Raw genomic sequence first — 7,500 nt, 5'->3', positions numbered from 1 at the left:
ACTCACTTCACCAACTCTCAAAGCCTTAATGCATACTCTCAATTCAAACTATTTAGGTGTGCTCATGACTGTCTTTCGAACTCCACTTTTCAGATATAATAAGTTGGAAAAAAAATTGTCGTGTACAAACGTTGAAGTCTTTCATACTTTTGTGAAATTGTGAACAGAAAACAGTCAAGTACTTGAGGGGACACGGCTGACTTCCAGCAACACACCGTCCTTGTAATGTTTCTTCTTCCATCAGAGAAAAGGCATCTTGTTCCGATTACCGATGCAGTGCTTTTTTCGTGGAACTTAAGAATTTGGGGACTTTTCCGGGGCATGTCCAAGAAATCGTAAAAAAAATTCTATGGCATTAACCGGAGTCTTTTGTGGTGATTTTTTCCATGGTGGTTATCACATAAGTATTAGTTTGCAGATCAAAGAGGTCAAATTTCTGTATTGTAGTATGGTGGGAAAGGACTTCCACATTCAAACAGAACACAGTCAAGTATTTGAGGGGACACGGCTGACTTCCATCAACACATCGTCAACACACCGTCCTTGTAATGTTTCTTCTTCCATCAGAGTAAAGGCATCTTGTTCCGATTACCGATGCAGTGCTTTTTTCGTGGAACTTAAGAATTTGGGGACCTTTCCGGGGCATGTCCAAGAAATCGTAAAAAAAATTCTATGGCATTAACCGGAGTCTTTTGTGGTGATTTTTTCCATGGTGGTTATCACATAAGTATTACTTTGCAGATCAAAGAGGTCAAATTTCTGTATTGTAGTATGGTGGGAAAGGACTTCCACATTCAAACAGAACACAGTCAAGTATTTGAGGGGACACGGCTGACTTCCATCAACACATCTACCTTGTAATGTTTCCTCTTCCATCAGAGTAAAGGCATCTTGTACCGATGCAAATGATAAAGCAAACAATGTCCAAAACATAACTAGTGCAGTGTCATTTTGCATATTAACCACTGCTCTACAGCCAAAAAAGACCCAGGGTACGGCACTGGCCCCCTAAGCCAGGGATTGTGGGTTTGAGTCCCATCTGGGGTGTGTAGCAGAGTGGCGCAGCGGAAGCGTGCTGGGCCCATAACCCAGAGGTCGATGGACCGAAACCATCCTCTGCTATGTATGACTTTTCAAAACAAACTCAATCTCACTCATTAAAGAACATTTAAAAAGATAATGTAACATTCACAGCATGTTCAAAATACTCACTTCACCAACTCTCAAAGCCTTAATGCATACTCTCAATTCAAACTATTTAGGTGTGCTCATGACTGTCTTTCGAACTCCACTTTTCAGATATAATAAGTTGGAAAAAAAATTGTCGTGTACAAACGTTGAAGTCTTTCATACTTTTGTGAAATTGTGAACAGAAAACAGTCAAGTACTTGAGGGGACACGGCTGACTTCCAGCAACACACCGTCCTTGTAATGTTTCTTCTTCCATCAGAGAAAAGGCATCTTGTTCCGATTACCGATGCAGTGCTTTTTTCGTGGAACTTAAGAATTTGGGGACTTTTCCGGGGCATGTCCAAGAAATCGTAAAAAAAATTCTATGGCATTAACCGGAGTCTTTTGTGGTGATTTTTTCCATGGTGGTTATCACATAAGTATTAGTTTGCAGATCAAAGAGGTCAAATTTCTGTATTGTAGTATGGTGGGAAAGAACTTCCACATTCAAACAGAACACAGTCAAGTATTTGAGGGGACACGGCTGACTTCCATCAACACATCGTCAACACACCGTCCTTGTAATGTTTCTTCTTCCATCAGAGTAAAGGCATCTTGTTCCGATTACCGATGCAGTGCTTTTTTCGTGGAACTTAAGAATTTGGGGACCTTTCCGGGGCATGTCCAAGAAATCGTAAAAAAAATTCTATGGCATTAACCGGAGTCTTTTGTGGTGATTTTTTCCATGGTGGTTATCACATAAGTATTACTTTGCAGATCAAAGAGGTCAAATTTCTGTATTGTAGTATGGTGGGAAAGGACTTTCACATTCAAACAGAACACAGTCAAGTATTTGAGGGGACACGGCTGACTTCCATCAACACATCTACCTTGTAATGTTTCCTCTTCCATCAGAGTAAAGGCATCTTGTACCGATGCAAATGATAAAGCAAACAATGTCCAAAACATAACTAGTGCAGTGTCATTTTGCATATTAACCACTGCTCTACAGCCAAAAAAGACCCAGGGTACGGCACTGGCCCCCTAAGCCAGGGATTGTGGGTTTGAGTCCCATCTGGGGTGTGTAGCAGAGTGGCCCAGCGGAAGCGTGCTGGGCCCATAACCCAGAGGTCGATGGACCGAAACCATCCTCTGCTATGTATGACTTTTCAAAACAAACTCAATCTCACTCATTAAAGAACATTTAAAAAGATAATGTAACATTCACAGCATGTTCAAAATACTCACTTCACCAACTGTCAAAGCCTTAATGCATACTCTCAATTCAAACTATTTAGGTGTGCTCATGACTGTCTTTCGAACTCCACTTTTCAGATATAATAAGTTGGAAAAAAAATTGTCGTGTACAAACGTTGAAGTCTTTCATACTTTTGTGAAATTGTGAACAGAAAACAGTCAAGTACTTGAGGGGACACGGCTGACTTCCAGCAACACACCGTCCTTGTAATGTTTCTTCTTCCATCAGAGAAAAGGCATCTTGTTCCGATTACCGATGCAGTGCTTTTTTCGTGGAACTTAAGAATTTGGGGACTTTTCCGGGGCATGTCCAAGAAATCGTAAAAAAAATTCTATGGCATTAACCGGAGTCTTTTGTGGTGATTTTTTCCATGGTGGTTATCACATAAGTATTAGTTTGCAGATCAAAGAGGTCAAATTTCTGTATTGTAGTATGGTGGGAAAGGACTTCCACATTCAAACAGAACACAGTCAAGTATTTGAGGGGACACGGCTGACTTCCATCAACACATCTACCTTGTAATGTTTCCTCTTCCATCAGAGTAAAGGCATCTTGTACCGATGCAAATGATAAAGCAAACAATGTCCAAAACATAACTAGTGCAGTGTCATTTTGCATATTAACGACTGCTCTACAGCCAAAAAAGACCCAGGGTACGGCACTGGCCCCCTAAGCCAGGGATTGTGGGTTTGAGTCCCATCTGGGTTGTGTAGCAGAGTGGCGCAGCGGAAGCGTGCTGGGCCCATAACCCAGAGGTCGATGGACCGAAACCATCCTCTGCTATGTATGACTTTTCAAAACAAACTCAATCTCACTCATTAAAGAACATTTAAAAAGATAATGTAACATTCACAGCATGTTCAAATTACTCACTTCACCAACTCTCAAAGCCTTAATGCATACTCTCAATTCAAACTATTTAGGTGTGCTCATGACTGTCTTTCGAACTCCACTTTTCAGATATAATAAGTTGGAAAAAAAATTGTCGTGTACAAACGTTGAAGTCTTTCATACTTTTGTGAAATTGAAATTGTGAACAGAACACAGTCAAGTATTTGAGGGGACACGGCTGACTTCCATCAACACATCTACCTTGTAATGTTTCCTCTTCCATCAGAGTAAAGGCATCTTGTACCGATGCAAATGATAAAGCAAACAATGTCCAAAACATAACTAGTGCAGTGTCATTTTGCATATTAACGACTGCTCTACAGCCAAAAAAGACCCAGGGTACGGCACTGGCCCCCTAAGCCAGGGATTGTGGGTTTGAGTCCCATCTGGGGTGTGTAGCAGAGTGGCGCAGCGGAAGCGTGCTGGGCCCATAACCCAGAGGTCGATGGACCGAAACCATCCTCTGCTATGTATGACTTTTCAAAACAAACTCAATCTCACTCATTAAAGAACATTTAAAAAGATAATGTAACATTCACAGCATGTTCCAAATACTCACTTCACCAACTCTCAAAGCCTTAATGCATACTCTCAATTCAAACTATTTAGGTGTGCTCATGACTGTCTTTCGAACTCCACTTTTCAGATATAATAAGTTGGAAAAAAAATTGTCGTGTACAAACGTTGAAGTCTTTCATACTTTTGTGAAATTGAAATTGTGAACAGAAAACAGTCAAGTACTTGAGGGGACACGGCTGACTTCCATCAACACATCTACCTTGTAATGTTTCCTCTTCCATCAGAGTAAAGGCATCTTGTACCGATGCAAATAATAAAGCAAACAATGTCCAAAACATAACTAGTGCAGTGTCATTTTGCATATTAACCACTGCTCTACAGCCAAAAAAGACCCAGGGTACGGCACTGGCCTCCTAAACCAGGGATTGTGGGTTCGAGTCCCATCTGGGGTGTGTAGCAGAGTGGCGCAGCGGAAGCGCGCTGGGCCCATAACCCAGAGGTCGATGGACCGAAACCATCCTCTGCTATGTATGACTTTTCAAAACAAACTCAATCTCACTCATTAAAGAACATTTAAAAAGATAATGTAACATTCACAGCATGTTCAAAATACTCACTTCACCAACTGTCAAAGCCTTAATGCATACTCTCAATTCAAACTATTTAGGTGTGCTCATGACTGTCTTTCGAACTCCACTTTTCAGATATAATAAGTTGGAAAAAAAATTGTCGTGTACAAACGTTGAAGTCTTTCATACTTTTGTGAAATTGTGAACAGAAAACAGTCAAGTACTTGAGGGGACACGGCTGACTTCCAGCAACACACCGTCCTTGTAATGTTTCTTCTTCCATCAGAGAAAAGGCATCTTGTTCCGATTACCGATGCAGTGCTTTTTTCGTGGAACTTAAGAATTTGGGGACTTTTCCGGGGCATGTCCAAGAAATCGTAAAAAAAATTCTATGGCATTAACCGGAGTCTTTTGTGGTGATTTTTTCCATGGTGGTTATCACATAAGTATTAGTTTGCAGATCAAAGAGGTCAAATTTCTGTATTGTAGTATGGTGGGAAAGGACTTCCACATTCAAACAGAACACAGTCAAGTATTTGAGGGGACACGGCTGACTTCCATCAACACATCTACCTTGTAATGTTTCCTCTTCCATCAGAGTAAAGGCATCTTGTACCGATGCAAATGATAAAGCAAACAATGTCCAAAACATAACTAGTGCAGTGTCATTTTGCATATTAACGACTGCTCTACAGCCAAAAAAGACCCAGGGTACGGCACTGGCCCCCTAAGCCAGGGATTGTGGGTTTGAGTCCCATCTGGGTTGTGTAGCAGAGTGGCGCAGCGGAAGCGTGCTGGGCCCATAACCCAGAGGTCGATGGACCGAAACCATCCTCTGCTATGTATGACTTTTCAAAACAAACTCAATCTCACTCATTAAAGAACATTTAAAAAGATAATGTAACATTCACAGCATGTTCAAATTACTCACTTCACCAACTCTCAAAGCCTTAATGCATACTCTCAATTCAAACTATTTAGGTGTGCTCATGACTGTCTTTCGAACTCCACTTTTCAGATATAATAAGTTGGAAAAAAAATTGTCGTGTACAAACGTTGAAGTCTTTCATACTTTTGTGAAATTGAAATTGTGAACAGAACACAGTCAAGTATTTGAGGGGACACGGCTGACTTCCATCAACACATCTACCTTGTAATGTTTCCTCTTCCATCAGAGTAAAGGCATCTTGTACCGATGCAAATGATAAAGCAAACAATGTCCAAAACATAACTAGTGCAGTGTCATTTTGCATATTAACGACTGCTCTACAGCCAAAAAAGACCCAGGGTACGGCACTGGCCCCCTAAGCCAGGGATTGTGGGTTTGAGTCCCATCTGGGGTGTGTAGCAGAGTGGCGCAGCGGAAGCGTGCTGGGCCCATAACCCAGAGGTCGATGGACCGAAACCATCCTCTGCTATGTATGACTTTTCAAAACAAACTCAATCTCACTCATTAAAGAACATTTAAAAAGATAATGTAACATTCACAGCATGTTCCAAATACTCACTTCACCAACTCTCAAAGCCTTAATGCATACTCTCAATTCAAACTATTTAGGTGTGCTCATGACTGTCTTTCGAACTCCACTTTTCAGATATAATAAGTTGGAAAAAAAATTGTCGTGTACAAACGTTGAAGTCTTTCATACTTTTGTGAAATTGAAATTGTGAACAGAAAACAGTCAAGTACTTGAGGGGACACGGCTGACTTCCATCAACACATCTACCTTGTAATGTTTCCTCTTCCATCAGAGTAAAGGCATCTTGTACCGATGCAAATAATAAAGCAAACAATGTCCAAAACATAACTAGTGCAGTGTCATTTTGCATATTAACCACTGCTCTACAGCCAAAAAAGACCCAGGGTACGGCACTGGCCTCCTAAACCAGGGATTGTGGGTTCGAGTCCCATCTGGGGTGTGTAGCAGAGTGGCGCAGCGGAAGCGCGCTGGGCCCATAACCCAGAGGTCGATGGACCGAAACCATCCTCTGCTATGTATGACTTTTCAAAACAAACTCAATCTCACTCATTAAAGAACATTTAAAAAGATAATGTAACATTCACAGCATGTTCAAAATACTCACTTCACCAACTCTCAAAGCCTTAATGCATACTCTCAATTCAAACTATTTAGGTGTGCTCATGACTGTCTTTCGAACTCCACTTTTCAGATATAATAAGTTGGAAAAAAAATTGTCGTGTACAAACGTTGAAGTCTTTCATACTTTTGTGAAATTGTGAACAGAAAACAGTCAAGTACTTGAGGGGACACGGCTGACTTCCAGCAACACACCGTCCTTGTAATGTTTCTTCTTCCATCAGAGAAAAGGCATCTTGTTCCGATTACCGATGCAGTGCTTTTTTCGTGGAACTTAAGAATTTGGGGACTTTTCCGGGGCATGTCCAAGAAATCGTAAAAAAAATTCTATGGCATTAACCGGAGTCTTTTGTGGTGATTTTTTCCATGGTGGTTATCACATAAGTATTAGTTTGCAGATCAAAGAGGTCAAATTTCTGTATTGTAGTATGGTGGGAAAGGACTTCCACATTCAAACAGAACACAGTCAAGTATTTGAGGGGACACGGCTGACTTCCATCAACACATCGTCAACACACCGTCCTTGTAATGTTTCTTCTTCCATCAGAGTAAAGGCATCTTGTTCCGATTACCGATGCAGTGCTTTTTTCGTGGAACTTAAGAATTTGGGGACCTTTCCGGGGCATGTCCAAGAAATCGTAAAAAAAATTCTATGGCATTAACCGGAGTCTTTTGTGGTGATTTTTTCCATGGTGGTTATCACATAAGTATTACTTTGCAGATCAAAGAGGTCAAATTTCTGTATTGTAGTATGGTGGGAAAGGACTTCCACATTCAAACAGAACACAGTCAAGTATTTGAGGGGACACGGCTGACTTCCATCAACACATCTACCTTGTAATGTTTCCTCTTCCATCAGAGTAAAGGCATCTTGTACCGATGCAAATGATAAAGCAAACAATGTCCAAAACATAACTAGTGGAGTGTCATTTTGCATACTAACGACTGCTCCACAGCCAGACTGAGCCCCAGTGGCCTAATGGATAAGGCACTG

At 41.1% G+C, this 7,500-nt stretch overlaps 3 non-coding genes across 3 annotated transcripts in view; all 3 read left to right on the top strand.

The window, feature by feature from the left end:
• The first annotated feature begins 4,293 nt into the window (after positions 1-4,293).
• Positions 4,294-4,365, top strand: trnam-cau (transfer RNA methionine (anticodon CAU)). The gene has a single exon. It is a non-coding gene; the product is annotated as a tRNA-Met (tRNA).
• Positions 4,366-6,330: 1,965 nt separating this feature from the next.
• Positions 6,331-6,402, top strand: trnam-cau (transfer RNA methionine (anticodon CAU)). Its single transcript has one exon. It is a non-coding gene; the product is annotated as a tRNA-Met (tRNA).
• Positions 6,403-7,471: 1,069 nt separating this feature from the next.
• trnar-ccu (transfer RNA arginine (anticodon CCU)) overlaps positions 7,472-7,500 on the top strand; it is a 73-nt gene continuing 44 nt past the window's right edge. The window contains exon 1 of the tRNA in view: positions 7,472-7,500. This exon is cut by the window's right edge and continues 44 nt beyond it. This is a non-coding gene — a tRNA (tRNA-Arg).

The sequence above is a fragment of the Leuresthes tenuis genome, unplaced genomic scaffold (genome assembly GCF_036924035.1).
Source record: "Leuresthes tenuis unplaced genomic scaffold, fLeuTen1.0.hap1 SCAF_23, whole genome shotgun sequence".
In the NCBI taxonomy this organism is placed as follows: domain Eukaryota; kingdom Metazoa; phylum Chordata; class Actinopteri; order Atheriniformes; family Atherinopsidae; genus Leuresthes; species Leuresthes tenuis.
The sequence above is the reverse complement of the archived record's forward strand: the minus strand, read 5'-3'. Positions and strand labels throughout refer to the sequence as shown.